Source organism: Hemiscyllium ocellatum, assembly GCF_020745735.1.
Source record: "Hemiscyllium ocellatum isolate sHemOce1 chromosome 27 unlocalized genomic scaffold, sHemOce1.pat.X.cur. SUPER_27_unloc_1, whole genome shotgun sequence".
NCBI lineage: Eukaryota > Metazoa > Chordata > Chondrichthyes > Orectolobiformes > Hemiscylliidae > Hemiscyllium > Hemiscyllium ocellatum.
Window position 1 is genome coordinate 5,718,143 of NW_026867476.1, and position 17,173 is coordinate 5,735,315.

The window sequence follows — 17,173 nt, forward strand, 5'->3', positions numbered from 1 at the left end:
GCTGAGTGCATTCACCCTATCCATGGCTCTTATGATCTTGGACACTTCTATAAGGTCCCCCCACAGTCTCCTATGCTAAAAAGAAGTCCTAACTTGTCGAACCTCTCTCTATAACTCAGACCCTTGATCCTAGCAATATTCTTGTAAATTTCTTCTGCAGTCTTTCCAGTTTAATACCATCCTTGGCAAAGTGACCAAAACTGAACACAATACATCAAGTGTGGCCTCACCAACATCCTTGTTAATTGCAATGTAACTTCCCAACTGTTATACTCAGTGCCTTGACTGATGAAGGCCAGTGTGCCAAAAGACTTCTTCACTATCCTATGTTGTTAGAAACATAGGACTTACCCCAAACTGGATCCATAATCCAGCTGATGGGACAGGAAACAGCTTCCTTTCTCGAGACTAGTCTCCTGGAGAGAACTTGCTGGCTGGCTGATGTACTGAACCTCACAGTGCCCCACTACCCTCTGTTATCTGGAAGGGTCCACACACACATGCGCCTAAGGTAGTGCTCAAAACGTTTACTTCATCATCACTTTGGGATTGCTTAGTTGATGCTAATGAGTCATCAAGCCCGGAAACAGACCCTTCGGTTCAACCAGTCCATGATGCCCCACTAAACTAGTGCCACGTGCCTACTCCAGGCCTGTATCCGGTAGTAATAGTCATAGAGATGCCCAGCACGGAAACAGACCTTTCGATCCAACTCGTCCAGGCCAACCAGATATCCTAACTTCATCTCGTCCCATTTGCCAGCACTTGGCCCATATCCCTCTAAACACTTTCTATACATAGACACATGAAGATGCCTTTTACATGTTGACATTGTACCAGCCTCTACCGCTTTTGCTGGCGGCTCATTCCATACACATATCACCCTCCGCATGAAAAGGTTGCTCCTCAGGTCCTTTTTAAAAATTTCTCCTTTCACTTAAAACCTGTTGCCTCTCGTTCTGGACACCCCAACCCAGGAAAAGTCCTTGACAATTTACCCTATCCATACCCCTCATTCTTTTATAGACCTCTATAAGGCAACCCCTCAACAAAGGTAAACAATCCCAGCCTATTCAGTCTCTTCCTTTCCCTTCAAACCTTTCCTATTCATGTACTTATCCAACTGACTTTTGAATGTTGTAATTGTACCCATGACCTCTACTTCCTCTGGAAGTTCATTCCACACAAGAACCACCCTCTGTGTAAAAGATATGATCCACATATCTGTTTTTCAGTCTCTCTCTTCTCACTGCAAAAATGTGCCCCCGGTCTTGAAATCCCCCATCCTTGGGAAGAGACAACTACCATTAACCCTATCTATCCCCCTCATGCTTTTATAAACATCGCCTCTCAATCTCCTCTGCTCCACAGGAAAAAAAACATCCCAGCCGATCCAGCCTTAATTCCAATTTGGTAATAGTGGCACAGTGATGGTTTTGGCCTTGTGTGGTCGGGGAATTGCCAATGGTGTCTTATATTCCCATAGGCTACTTGTGACTGGGTCGTATGCTCTGATTTGAGCTCTATGAGTAAAACTTCACAATAAAAGGTGAATGAAACCTTTATTCATGACTCATTCTTGAACACACAATCACAGATGTGATTGAGAGGCTTCTCCGAATAACTGAGTTTGTCACGATTTTGCGAGTCACTGTGGCTCTGTCACAGCACAGGGAAGGGCTCTTTCAGACGGAATGCTTCAAGCAGAAAATTCTCCTACATCAGACGAGAGAAATCGACGTGTCTGTAACAAGTTGTGAAACTTGAAAGAGTTCAAAAAACATTTACAATGATGTTGCCAGTGTTGCAGGGTTTGATTGAAAGGGAGAGTCTGATTAGGCTGGAACTATTTTCCCTGGAACGTCGGAGGCTGAGGGCTAACATGATAGAGGTTTATAAAATCCACGAGGGGCAGTGATAGGGTAAATAGGCAAGGTTATTTCCTCAAGGTGGGAGAGTTCAGAACTAGAGGGCATAGTTTTAGGGTGAAAGGGGAAAAGTTTAAAAAGGATCTTAAAGTGGCAAGTTTTTCACAGAGGGTGGTGTGTGCTGCCAGAAGAAATGTTGGAGGCTGGTACAATTACAACATTTAAAAAGTATTTGCATGGGTATATGTGACAAATGGGACGAGATTAATTTTGGATTTCTGGTCAGCATGGACGTGTTGGACTGAAGGGTCTGTTTCCGTGCCGTGCACCTCTCCGCCTCTATAACAGGACAGATAGCGCCCTCGGGTTCACACAAAGAAACTGTCAGTAACATTGAGTCTCAGAGTGAGGTTGAGGCAATGTGGTAATTTTTGAGTCATACAAACGTACCTCAGGGAGACAGCACCTCAGAGGAAAGGGGCGGAGACACGACGCGATTGCGAACCTCTCCACCAATCACAAAACCCGCCATCGGCGCGGACCAATCGGAGAGCGAGATTCAGGGGGCGTGTCTCTGGACACCAGCCGCCATTGGCCAGATGGAGTAAGGTGCGTTCTGATTGGTGGGGGCGCGGATGACACGCATCACCGAAGAAGGAGACGGATGGAAGAAAAACAAAGATGGCGGCGCGAAGCTGTGGATTTCTTCTCGACTCAGCGGGCGGTTTCTAATGGACGGAGATGGGGAGGGAGGCATCGTTTACCTCAGAAAGTACCTTTAAAGTGCATTTCAAATTAAAGTCGGAACTTTTCAAACAAAAGTTGTGAAGAAAAGGAGAGAGTCCCCGGTGGTGTTTATTGTTTATTTGTGTATAATTCCCGGGGCCCGGGAAGGGGGAGGTGACGGTTACCGGGTGAACGGGAAAACAAATTAAAACTGTCGGCGGTGGAGGAGAGAGAGCCGGCGCCCGCGGCTTCTTCGGCGGCGGCCGGAGCCCAGGAGCTCAACAACCCCCCGGAGCTGGAGGAAGGTCCGAGCTCCAAGAAGCGGGGGGTCCGGCTGGAGGCTGGATTTACTCAAGGCTTGTATCTATTAACTTATTTAAATGGTACCTACTGTATGGGGGTATGGTTTACATTAAAACCGGAGGATCATGTCAGAGTGTTTGTTTATATTGAGCAGTTGTAGTTGGTAAAATACACTCCCTGGAGGAACACCTTCTATGATGCTGCATTTCTTACCTTCTGTCCTTCCCCCATTTGTTATCTCTCATCTCAATTTTACATTTTATTTGGTCAAATTTAATTTCACATTAATCGGACATGGTATTCACTGTATGCTATCAATTTGTTTGTTGGATTATTGTAAGACAAAATTAATGGTGTAATTTCATTTCTGATGTCAAACTCTGACATTGAATGTGCAGGTGTGAATACCAGTAAGTTGTGAAAATAAATCAAGAACTCCTGCTTTTAACAAATGCAGTTCACTGATATTAATGGCTTTGTTTCATTTCAGGGTGCTGATTCAAGTCTGACCAACGCTGTTTCATCCCGTCATCCAATTTAATTAAAATCTGATAGAAAATAACTCTGGCAGGCTAAAATTTATACAATTTATTTATAAGATTTATTTACGTGTCCGTTGCTCTTGATGTGGTCTCCTCTGCATTAGGGAGACTGGACTTGTGGAAAATTTCGGAGAATACCTCTGGGACACCCGAACTAAATGACCTCACCGCCCTGTGGTCGAACACTTTAACCACCTCTCCCATTCAGGCAAGGCATATGTGCCCTGAGCTGCCTCCATCACCAAACTCTAGCCACCTGACACCTGGAGGAAGAATACTTCATCCTCCATTATGGGACCCTCCAACACACGAGATTGATATAGATTTCACCAGTTTCCTCAATTCCACCCTCAATTTATGAGACAGTGAAGTATGGGATCAGAAAAAAAAAGCATTTTCATCTTGTACTTTGGTAGACATGGTAACTAGACTTAGCCTACAATAATCTATAAAGAGAAAAGGATCATAAGTCAAGGTAATGGAAAAATTGATAAGGAATTAAAGGGGGAATGCTAGCTAAGATACAGTGGAATGGGGGGAATTCATGCAAAACCAATTGAGAGGTATGTGGGGAAAATATAGACACTGCAGTACTGAACATGACAGCAAACTGTCCCTTTCAGAAAAGAGCATTTGCAAGACATCAGACAGAGATGCATAAAATTCCTACAGTGCAGAAAGAGGCCATTTGTCACATTGAGTCTGCACTGACCCATCAAAGAGCATCCCACTCTGAATCACCCATTCCCCTGCATTTATCATGGATAATCCACCTAGCCTACACATCATTGGGCAACTTAGCCTGGTCAGTCCACCCAACTTGCATATCTTTGGACTGTGGGAGGAAATGCATGTAGCCAGGGAGAACATGCAAACTCCACACAGATGGTCACCTGAAGTTGGAATTGAACCTGGGTCCCTGGTGCTCTGAGGTAGCAGTGCTAAGCACTGTACTACCCCAATATGTTATAAAATTCGAATAAACCCACTAAGTTGTAACTTTGTCCATAGGAAGAAATTACTGCAAATGATTGGAAGCAATAGTCCATACGAAATCTCTTTGAGTGTGATCCAAAACGTAATTCATTAATGATTGAAAATGCTTCAACCTCTGGAATGGTCTGCAAGAGTATGTGTTGGAATTAGATTCAATTATGGCATTCAAAAGAGAGTTGAATAATTAAACTGAAAAGTAAAGTAATTACAGTGTTCGGTGAAGAGTAGTACTAGGTTCTTTGGTGATTATAATGAGGTCAGTTACGTGGATAGCACAGAATATGGGGCTGTTAACCTGATCCTGGCTGACAGAAACAGGCATGTCAGGTGTTCTTTTACTCTGAGCAAACTGGACCAGTGTCATGGTTTCTGAACATGTAAATAAAGGGTAACATGGTGACACGCCTTTGTGGGGTTGTTTCAGGTACAATCCCCATATTTCCAGGCTGATTGTCTCCCATTGGACAGCTGACATGTGAGTCTCCTGGTTAAGGAGGCGCATGTCTGGGGATTGACCCAATGGGAAGCCCAGGAGGACCGGAAGGTGCCTGGTCCTCCTGCCAATCAGAGACCCCCTGCCATTTCTAAATGCAGAAGTTGGACCATGAGCTTCTGAAGCTGCTGCTGCTCCTTTCTCTGAATGAAGATTGATCTTCACCTCCAAAGTGCAGCTTTCTCCCTCTGTTCAACATTTTTCGGTACAACACTTTTTTTGAAGGATGCCATCTTTCCTGATCATCACAATTCAAGGGATGTCTTCCCCTGATATTTGAAAGGACGGTCAGTCAGGAAGGCAGGGTCATGCCTTGTGTTATTTGTGGTATGTGTGAAAGCTGCAACAAGACATCTCAACTCAGGTGCCCTGACTTATAAAAGCAAGTGGGCTAAAAGTCTTCCCTATCTACTAGTGACTCCACTTTCTAGGAGCTATGAACCTGACCCTAGATCTCTTGGTTTGAGTATTGCATATGAAACAGATTTGGTGCTTATTGGTAGACATTATTAGTTGGTGCTTATCTTGACTATTTCAGTACCTTATCGATACATAATTTATGGCTCTCTAACAGTATATTTTTGTTATTTTCTTCCTTTAATATAGCTCTTAATCTATTTCACATGCAGTGTCTCGAACCAAGAGATCTAAGGATGCAGGTTCATAACTCCTAGAAAGTGGAGTCATGGGTAGACAGGGAGGTGAAGAAGGCTTTCAGCATGCTTGCTTTCATCGGTCAGAACATCAAGTATCGGAGTTGGGTCGTCTTGTTGCAGCTGTACAAGATGTGCAAGGAGTACAGCATGCAGTTCTAGTCACCCTATTGTAGAAAGGATATTACTAACTAGAAAGGATGCAGAAAAGATTTACTGGGATGCTACTTGGGCTGGAAGGTTGTTGTAAGGAGAGGCTGAATAGGCTGGGACTTCTTTTTTCCCTGGAGCACAGGGGACTAAGAGGTGATCTTATAGAGGTACACTGCATAAAATCACAAGAGGCATAGATAAGGTAGACAGCCAACAGCTTTTTCCCCAGGTAGGGTTGTAAAATTAGAGGGCATAAGTTTAAGGTGACTAGAGGAGAGATATAAATGTGTCCAGAGGGGCAAACGTTTACACAGAGAGAGTGGAGAGTGTCTGGTACAGGCTGTCAGAGGTGGTGGTGGAAGCGAATACAATTTTGTCATTGAAGAAACATTTAGACAGGTACATGAATGGGACGGGAATGGAGGGATATGAGCTAAATGCAGGGAATGGGACTAAATTAATTGTGAAAATTGGGCATCATGGGCAAGTTGGGCCAAAGGAGCTGTTTCCATGCTGGAGACCTCTATGACTCGATTTCAAGACAGAAGGTTAGAATCATAGAATCCCTACAATGGGGAAGCAGGCCATTCGGTCCACCAAGTCGCCACCAACCCTCCAAAGAACATCCCACTCAGATCCACTCCAACTCTGCATTTCCCATGGCTAATTCCCCGAGCTTGCACATCCCTGGAGAATGGTAATTTAGCATGACCAATCCACCTGACCTACACATCCCTGAACACTATGGTTACTTCAGCACGGCCAGTTCACCCTAACCTGCACCTCTTTGTGGGAGGAAACCGATGCCGACACTGGGGTAATGTTCACACTCCACACGAACATTGAACCTGGTCCCTGGTGCTGTGAGACAGCAGTGTTAACCACTGAGCCATTGTGCTGCCCCATGGTTATTATGATACTAAAGGTTTTAATTAGGGGTGGCACAGTGGTTAGCTCTGCTGCCTCACAGTGCCAAGGACCTGGGTTCAATTCCCGCCTCAGGCAACTGACTGTGTGGAGTTTGTATGTTCTCCCCATGTCTGTGTGGGTTTCCTCCGGGTGCTCTGGTTTTCTCCCACAGTCCAAAGATGTGCGGGTCAGGTGAATTGGCCATGCTAAATTGCCCGTAGTGTTAGGTAAGAGGGGTATGGGTCGGTGCGGACTTTTTGGGCCGAAGGGCCTGTTTCCACACTGTAAGTAATCTAATCTAATCTAATTTGATATTTTAAGTTAAGAACAACACCTGTGCCCCCTGTACCCCTGCAAGCTTTTTTTTGTTTCAAACACCCATTCAGTTTTGAATCATTGATCCTTTGACTGGTGGCGAGAGTTCCAAAGAGGTTTACCAAATGTTGTTGGGGATGGAGGGTTTGAGTTATGGGATGGATCGGTTGGGACTTTTCCCACTGGAGCTTCGGACATTAAGGGTGACCTGACAGATGTTTATAAAATCATGAGGGGTATAGATGAAGTGAATGAGGTGTATTTTCTATAGACTGGGGGATTTCAAGACTACAGGGCACATTTTTAATGTGTGAGGAGACATAAGTGGCAAAGTGGTTTTACACAGTGGTTCATGTGTGGGATGAACTGTCAGAGAAAGTGGTGGTGCTGCTACAATTACAACATTTAAAAGGCATTTAGATAAGTACATGAATAGGAAAGGTTTGGGGGGATATTGGGTCAGCAGCAGGCAAGTGGGACGAGTTTAGCTTGGGATTATGTTCAGCATGGACTAGTTGAACCGAAGGGTCGGTTTCCATGTCATACGACCCGAGGAGCCATTCAGGTTATGATGGTCTGACTATCCAGATAACGCATGTGCTCACATCCCTATTGGCCTCTGATCAAATGTTACGGTATATAAGACAACAGAATGTAAAGGAAGATCTTTTAGCTTCGGGGATGTGGAAACCAGAATTGTCTGTTCTGAATCTCTGTACTGACTTTCATAATCTCTTTATACAGGTTACAAGAAGGGAAGGATCTACAGAGAGAAGTCTGAAAGCAAAAGTCATTTCAGGTCTGAAACAGCCACTCAACTCGCCATGACCTGAAGATCACAAGTCTCTGGACCTCAAATGTGAAACATTTATCTATTCTATTGGCTTCAAAAGGTTTTTAAACATCAGTGCGATTGGAAATGCATGGAGTGTGAGAACATGCACAGATGTGTGTGAAAGTGTTTGACTGACCATCAGAGGAAGTCTCCCCAGGAACACTGTCTGAGGGAGAGTCTTCCTGTGGACTTGGCTGTGGAAGGAGCTTGAACCAGTTAGACAGATCGAATCCTCACTGCACAATTGTTACGGACCAGACCGGATCCCCGGTCAAGTACTTTAAGAAGGTAGCCATGACCCTCACTTTTTCTCATTTAAAGCCATATGTGAAATGTGACTGCTGGCCGTTAAGCAAAACACGATTTGTTTAAACGCTGTCATTAAAATACAGCTAAAGAGAGGAGTTTAGGATAACTCTGCAGACTGGGAACTTAACAGATACAGTAACTGTTACTAAGTAAGTATTCCGATACAGTAACATCCCATTAAACATACCTTTTTTGGCAAAAAGGCAAATTCCAACACAGATTTTCACATCGAGTTCTCTAGCAGAAACAAACCTACAAGAGCAAATTCAGAGTGCAAATTCAGCAGCCAAGTGACACTCACTGAAGCTTCCAACTTCTCCTGCCTAAGGAGAATATCTAAAATAAAAGTAGAAAATGTGGTCTGAGGGCACTGGACACACCCAAGGTGCTCCATTGGTCTGTTCTGAATGTTGTGGTTGCGCTAGCCTCCGCCACTTCCTCTAATGGCACATTCTGTGTGCGCACCACCCTCTGGGTTGGGGTGGAGGTTGCCCTATGGGTCCCTTTTGTGTCTTTTCTCTCTTGCCTTGGACCTACACCCCATAGTTCTGGACTCCCCCATTCTGGGGGGGAAAAAGACCTTAATTATTCACCATATCCACACCTGTCATGATTCTGTAAACTTGTATAAGGTCACCCCTCTTCTTGTAAATCTCATTCATGAAAAGCCAAAGATTCATCAACGTCCAACTGACAGATGTCCAACTGACAGATGTCCAACTGACAGATGTCCAACTGACAGATGTCCAGCTCCCAAAATAGCGTCTCATATTAATTTCCATCAGAAAGTGGTGGTGCCAAGACAATGTCTCGCTCCCTCTGGGGTAAGGACTTGGCCACTTCATCCAGCCGATGGTTGTATGAATCATAGAAGAATCATGGAATCTCTACAGTGCGGAAACAGGCCCTTCGGCCCAACAACCCAAACTGAGCCTCTGAAGAGTAACCTACCCACACCCATTTTTCTACCTTATTGCTCTACATTTACCCCTGACTAATGCACTGCACCTACACATCCCTGAACACTATGGGACAATTAAGCATGGCCAATTCACCCTAACCAGTACATCTTTGGATTGTGGGAGGGAGTGAAGCACCCAGAGGAAACCCACGCAGACACGGGGAGACAACTTGGAAACTCCACACAGACGGTCGCCCCAAGGGAGGAATTGAACTCAGACTCAGCCAGCAATCAAGACCCTGGCAATTTCCACTTACTTCCAGCCTCTTGTCTCAAAAGCCACTGGAATTGAAAGATTCCATCTTAAGTTTATTTCGCTCCAGTTCCGACCTTCACTGTTGGTCAATGAATCTCTGTTCCCTTTGTCACAATTCCGACAAAGGGGAGGGAACAACTGGAGCCAATCTTTACACGGTTTAGATTTATTTTCAGAGTGAAACGTGATAGGTGTATGCCTCCCAACTCCAATTCGTGCTGTGTCAGTCGGTTTCCCTTTGTACGATCAACCTTACCAATGTCATCTTTTCCTCAGGGATGGGGAATTGAAGACTGGAGGGGGTGGATTTGAGGTGAGAGGGGAAAGACTTAGGAAGGACTTGAGGGGAAACGTCTACACGCAAAGGGTGGTGCAACAGTTCCGGTCACCACATTACCAAAAAGATGTGGACACTTTGGAGAGAGTGCAGAGAAGGTTTACGAGGATGTTGCCTGATATAGAAGGTGCTAGCTATGAAGAGAGGTTGAGTAGGTTAGGTTTGTTTTCATTAGAAAAATGGAGATTGGGAGGGACCTGATTGAGGTTTACAAAATCATGAAGGGTATAGGCAGGGTGGTGGGCGTCTGGAACGTGTTGATGTGTTGCCGGCAGAGGTAGTAGAGGCAGGCATGGTAGATTCATTTAAGATGCGCCTGGACAGATGCATGAGTAGGTGGGGAGCAGAGGGATACAGATGCTTAGGAAGTGGGCAACAGGTTTAGACAGTAGATTTGATCGGCTCAGGCTTGGAGGGCCAAAGTGCCTGTTCCTGGGCTGTAAATTTTCTTTGTTCTTTGTATGTGGAGTTGGCTGCCAGAGAAAGTGGTTGAGGCAGGTACAATAACAACATTTAAAAGGCATCTGGATGGGCTTTTGGATCATAGAATTATCGAATCTCTAGTGTGGCAACAGGCCCTTTTGCCCAAAACATTCACACCGACCTTCTGAAGAGTATCTCACCCAGACCCATTCCCCTATCATGTTGCATTGATCTAAATTAAACTCCATCTGCCAATCTTAAGTCCTTGGCACACTTAGAGTCATAGAGTAAGACAGCGTGGAAACAGGCCCTTTGGCCTAAACTGGTCCATGGTGCCCACCCAGCTAGTTCCAATTAGAGTCACAGAGATATACAGTACAGAAGTAGATCCTTTGGTTCAACTCATCCATACTGACCAGATATCCTAACATAATCTAGTCCCATTTGCCAGCACTTAGCCCATATCTCTATAAGCTCTTCCTTTATTCATATACCCATCCAGATGTCTTTTAAATGCTGCTGTTGTACCAGCCTCCACCACTTCCTCTGGCAGCTCATTCCAAACACGCACCACCCTCTGCTTGAAAAAGTTGCTTCTTTGGTCCCTTCCCCTCTCACCCTACACCTATGGCCTATAGTTCTGACTTTCCCACCGCAGGGAAAGAACCTTGTATATTTACCCTATCCACGCTTCTCATGATTTTATCAACCTCTAAAGTCCCCCCTCATCCTCCGATGCTCCAGGGAAAACAGCCCCAGCCTATTCATCCTCTCCTTGCAGCTCAAGTCCTCTGATTTTGGTGCAGCATGTTGTACAGTTTCAGCTGACCTCAATGTATTTCCAATGAAATTAATCATTTCACTGAATGACAAAGAGATGGACAGGCTTGTGGTCCCGCCCCGGACCTTTGTGACGTTTCCCGGACTCTCTGATCTCCCTCCTTGAGGCTTTTTCACACTGGATCCTGTATTCATTTAACATTTACTAGCTGTATCGTGGCAACTGCCAATTCATTGGATACTTGCCCATCACTTCAGGAACCTTTTAAATTCCTCATTAAAGGTGATCCAAATGCATATTGATCTTTGATCAGTTCCATCAAATTCATGGTTCCACCTACTATTAGAATTCTTTAGCGAATAAGCTGTTTACCAGTCACCTCTATCTTTATCCTTGGGTGTCTTATGTATTCATTCACCTCACATTCTGATGTCTGCTTATTTCTGTATCAATGATTCATTCCTCTCCGTAATATGGGGCTGCTTTCACTATCTGAAACTGGTTGGAATCTTCTAATGCTTTAATGATTTATTTTGTGTAGGTAGATAACTACTAAAGGATCTATATCTATAACTATTTGAAGGATCTTAGAGTCATAGAGATATACAGCATGGAAACAGACCCTTCGGTCCAACCTGTGCATGCCGACCAGATATCCCAACCCAATCTAGTCCCACCTGCCAGCACCCAGTCCATATCCCTCCAAACCTTTCCTATTCATATACCCATCCAAATGCCTCTTAAATGCTGCAATTATACCAGCCTCCACCACATCCTCTGGCAGCTCATTCCATACATGTGCCACCCTCTGTGTGAAAAAGTTGCCTCTTAGGTCTGTTTTATATCTTTCCCCTCTCAACCTAAACCTATGCCCTCTAGTTCTGGACTCCCTGACCCCAGGGAAAAGACTTTGCCTATTTATCCTGTCCATGCCCCTCATAATTTTGTAAACCTCTATAAGGTCACCCCTCAGCCTCTGACGCTCCAGGGAAAACAGCCCCAGCCTGTTCAGCCTCTCCCTATAGCTCAAATCCTCCAACCCTGGCAACATCCTTGTAAATCTTTTCTGAACTCTTTCAAATTTCGCAACATCTTTCCGATAGGAAGGAGACCAGAATTGCATGTAGTATTCCAAAAATGGCCTATCCAATGTCCTGTATAGTCGCAACATGACCTCCCAACTCCTGTACTCTATACTCTGGCCAATAAAGGAAAGCATACCAAACGCCGCCTTCACTATCCTATCTACCTGTGACTCCACTTTCAAGGAGCTATGAACCTGCACTCCAAGGTCTCTTTGTTCAGCAAGCTACTGTAAATATTAGAAAAGATTGATTAAATAATTAAAGAGTCTACAGAGTTATTATAATTTTACTTGTCAGACCTATTTTAAACAAACATTTTTCTCAAGATGTCTAACTCCTGTCAGCTATGTTCCGCTGCATTAACCATGGCTAGCTGTCTGTGTCCTGCTTAGTCATGGGCAGTTGGAACAGGAAAAGACTTTGGCTATTCACCCTATCTGTGCGCCTCATCATTTTATAAACTTCTGGATATTGTCTGAGGACTGGTATCTGTGATGCTGGAGATCACTGGAAGAGGCCGAGATGGATCATCCACTCGGCACTTCTGGCTGAAGATTGCTGCGAGTGCCTCAGCCTGATCTTTTGTGCTGATGCACTGGGGTCTTCCATCATTGAGGATGAGGATATTGGTGGAGCTTCCTCTTTCAATGAGTTGGTTAATTGTCCATCACCATTCACTACTGGATAGGGCAGGACTGCAGAGCTTAGATCTGATCCATTGGTTGTATTATTATTCACAATTTATACTGATGATTTGGAGTGGAGACAATGGGTCACAGGTCAAAGTTTGCAGATAACACTAAGATGAGTGGCAGAGCAAAGTGTGCAGAGGACTGTGAACTTTGCAGAGGAACATAGACATTTTGAGTGAGTGGGCAAAGGGCTGGCAGATGGAAAACAATGTTAATAAATATGAAGTCATCCATTTTCATAGGAATAACAGTAAAAAGGACTGTGACTTGATGGTGAGAAGTTGCAGCATGCTGCTGTGCAGAGGGACCTGGGTGTCCTTGGGCATGTATCAGAGAGCTGGTCTGCAGGTGCAACAAGTAATTAAGACGACAAATGGAATTTTGTCCATCATTACTAAAGGGATTGAGTTTAAAAGGAGGGAGGTTATGTCGGCCGTTCTGACAATCAAGTCCATGCCAGACCCTCCAAAGAACGTTCCACACAAATCCCCCTCTCACCCTATCCAGTCATTTCTGCTGGTGCGTGAGACCTGGACTAGGGGTATTGGTCTCAATATGAGGGGGAGTAGAATTCGGACAGAGATGAGGAGGAACTGCTTTTCCTGGAGAGTACTGAATCTTTGGAATTCTCTGCCCAAGGAAGCAGTGGAGGCAGCTTCATTAAGTATATTCAAGACACAGCTGGATGGGTTTTTGCGTGATGGGGGAATTAGGGGGTAGTCAGGATCATGCAGATAGGAGGAGCTGAGACAATGAATCGATCAGCCATGATTTTAATGAATGGCAGAGCAGGTACAATGGGCCAAATGGCCTACTTCTGCTTCTATTACTATGAAACTATAACCTTGCATTTCCCATGGCTAACCCACCTAATCTGCACTACCTTGGACACAATGGGCAATTTAGCATGACCAATCCAAATTGAGGCTGGTGAGCATTGTAGTGATGTGGAAAATGAATGTCAGAGAATGATAGAAAGGGACAAGTAGGATAAATGTACCATCAATCAAAACTGGATTCTAAAAATTACAAAACTTGAAACTAAAGAATGTGTCTGAATTGTCACAAAAGCGAATGAATTGACTGCACACGTTGAAGAGAATAATTATGATCTGAGACTCCTCACAGGGATATGGCTTCAGGATAACAAGGACCTGGATCCTGAATATCAAGGGGGTACGTGCCATTCAAGTCGAATGGGAAGCTAGATAAAGGTAGAGAGTTGGCACTGCTAATCAAAGCACTGATAATGGTAGTCTGGTGTCAGCTTGGATTTCAGGTCCTGATTTCTCTGACCACTATGGATCTCCCTGTTCCTACAGAGGAAGATGTCAGCTGTTCTCAGCTCTGCTGAAGCTCTGACCAACCCCCCCCCCCCAAACCTTTACACCTTCTGGAACAATAAAACATTCAGTTGATCAAGGCCCAGTCCACAATCTCCCAGCCTGTCAACCATCCAGACAGAGAGTGTTGAGAGTGTTGTCGTATCAGAGAATAAAACAAGAAAAATGAAACAAAATTAGAAAAAAATGCACAGTTGGTGATCATGCTTAATGCTTGTTCAATAGGACGTAAACCAGAAATCGGGGTCTCCCAGGATTCTTATAGTGGAAGAATGCTGTCTGTTTTTCATCTAAGTATTAGTACCCAACTATGATTTAAAACAATATTTACATCAACGGAAATAAAGCATTTGTTATCAAATAGACATAGAAACACACAGCATGGAAATAGACTTTTCGATCCAACACATCGAAAGATATCCTGTGTAAATCTAATTCCATTTGGGTCACATCCTTCAAACCCTTCCTGTTCACACACCCATCCAGATGTCTTTTAAATGTAATTGTACCAGCCACTTCCTCTGGCAGCTCATTCCATACACGCACCAACCTCTGTGAAAACATTGACCCTTCAGTCACTTTTAAATCTTTGCCCCCTCACCCTCTAGTTTTGGACTCCCCCAACCTGGGGAAATGGCCTTGATATAATATGTAGATTTATATAAAATATAAATTGCTTCATATGGTGTAAGTCTGATATTCACTGTTATACAAGCTGTGTGGCTATGATCTCTTACCTAATATAGTAATGGAATTTCATGCTGTATTTCTTGTCATCAATTTTATTTAATAGGTCAGCAGGAAATCATTCAGCAACTTTACTGGCTTTCTTTTGTCAAGCAGTGGAGTTTAATTTAGATAAATGTGAGGTGCTGCATTTTGGGAAAACAAGTCTTAGCAGGACTTAAACACTTAATGGTGAGGTCCTAGGGAGTGTTGCTGAACAAAGAGAACTTGGAGTGCAGGTTCATAGCTCCTTGACACTGGAGTTGAAAGTAGATAGGATAGTGAAGAAGGCGTTTGGTATGCTTTCCTTTATTGGCCAGAGTACAGTAGTTGGGAGGTAATGTTGTGGCTATACAGGACATTGGTTAGGCCACTGTTGGAATATTGCATGCAGTTCTGGTCTCCTTCCTATCAGAAAGATGTTGTGAAACTTGAAAGGGTTTATAAAAGATTTACAAGGATGTTGCCAGGGTTGGAGGATTTGAGGGATAAAGAGGTTGAATAAGCTGGGGCTGTTTTCCGTGGCTGAGGGGAGACCTTATGGAAGTTTATAAAATCATGAGCGGCAAGGATAGGATGAATAGACAAAGTCTTTTCCCTGGGGTGGGGGAGTCCAGAACTAGAGGGCATAGGGTTAGGGTGAGAGGGGAAATATATAAAAGAGACTGAAGAGGCAACGTTTTCACTCAGAGGATGGTACGTGTATGGAATGAGCTGCCAGAGGAAGTGGTGGGGGCTAGTACAATTGCAACATTTAAAAGTCATTTGGATGGGTATATGAATAAGAAGGGTTTGGAGGGATATGGGGCCGGGTGCTGGCAAGTGGGACGAGATTGAGTTGGGATATCTGGTCAACATGGATAGGTTGGACCAAAGGGTCTGTTTCCATGCTGTACATCTGTGTGACCCTGATGTTTCATTTTCATATCCTTATTCAGCTTCATTTCCAAGTCATTGTAACCAAATGAAGTTTTAATCCATACACACTTAAGGCTATCTGGCTGCATGATGTGTCCTGGATAATATGTGATCAGCAGGCATCTGGCAATCTACAGGAATTGTCATCTACGTCATATTTATTTGACTGTACTGATCGTGATCACTTATTTTGGGAATTCCTTTGCAGGAAGACATGGGGAAAGAAATCTGAAACCAAATGATACATCAACTTGTGATGGAGCTACTTGATTCGTTTGGAAAGGAAATCAATGAAATCGTACCAAACATCATCTTCACTATCCTATCTATCTGCAACTCTGAAAGAATTATGAATCTGTACTCCAAAGTCTCTTTGTTCAGCAACACTCCCTAGGCCCTGACCATTAAGTATGTAAGTCCTGCTCTGATTTGTTTTTCAAAAATGCAGCACCTCGCATTTATCTGAATTAAACTCCATCTGCCACTCCTCAGCATATTGACCCATCTAATCAAGATCCTGTTTAATCAGAAGTAAACTTCTTTGCTGTCCACTATAACTCCAATTTTGGTGTCCTCTGCAAATTTACTATACCTATGTTCACAGCCAAACCGCTTATATCAGTGATGAAAAGTAATGGACCCAGCACCGATCCTCATGGTGCACATTGGTCACAGGCCTCCTGTCTGAAAAGCACCCCTCCACCACCACCCTCTGTCTTCTACCTTTGAGCCAGAACTTAGAATTATTATTTTTTTCAGAAGTCAAAATGCCTCTCCTCTTCTTCTCCTGCTCACAGTACACTGGCTGTAGCCAGCCAGCTGACAGTCCGTCCTCAACAGAGGAGATTCCAATCTCTTTATTAACTGGAGGTGCTTAAATCTCTTGGTTAATTCTTTTTTTAAAAATCCCCTCACTACTGCTACTACGGTAGTGCTTGTTTTTCCCCAGCATCCATATTGTGTGTGTGGAGATGTGAGACAGCAGATACATTCAATTTTGCTCAAAGCACACAATTTGCAGGCAGTCAATCCATTAATATTTTATTAATTCCTACTTTGGAAGTAGAACCAGTCTGACTCAACATTAGAGTCTGCCTGTCTCCTAACCTCACACCTTTAATACATTCTCTGCGCTGAAATGTCACCTTCAAATTACATTGAGAACGTTCCTTATAAGTAGTTGTGGGATTTACATATTAATGAACTGAAACCTGCAACCCATTCTAAAAGATGAATGACGTAACAGCAATCTAGATTTGTTCCATTCAGTTGTTTGACACAGAATTTATACCAAAAGATTACAATGTCTTGTGATCTTGCTCCACAGCTACCTGATGAAGGAGCAGTGCTCCAAAAGCTAATACTTCCAAATAAACCTGTTGAACTATAACCTGGTGTTGTGAAACTTTTAATCTTTGTTTCTAGTGAATACAGCCCACACCTCCCACTGCTGCCAGTAAACCTTACAATGCTGATGAAACAATCAACCCACACTCCTGAAAAATTTACAGTTTCTCACAATTCTGCCACTCATTCACTACTCCTTCTG

The 17,173-nt window shown here is 43.8% G+C and overlaps 1 long non-coding RNA gene across 2 annotated transcripts; it reads left to right on the plus strand.

Moving 5' to 3' along the window:
• Window positions 1–7,705: 7,705 nt before the first annotated feature.
• Window positions 7,706–17,014, plus strand: LOC132807103 (uncharacterized). Of its 2 annotated transcripts, none has more exons than XR_009641926.1 (2): window positions 7,706–8,251; window positions 15,833–17,014. It is a non-coding gene; the product is annotated as an uncharacterized LOC132807103 (long non-coding RNA). The 2 variants fall into 2 exon arrangements; XR_009641925.1 differs by having other exon boundaries at window positions 7,706–8,081.
• Window positions 17,015–17,173: the final 159 nt, after the last annotated feature.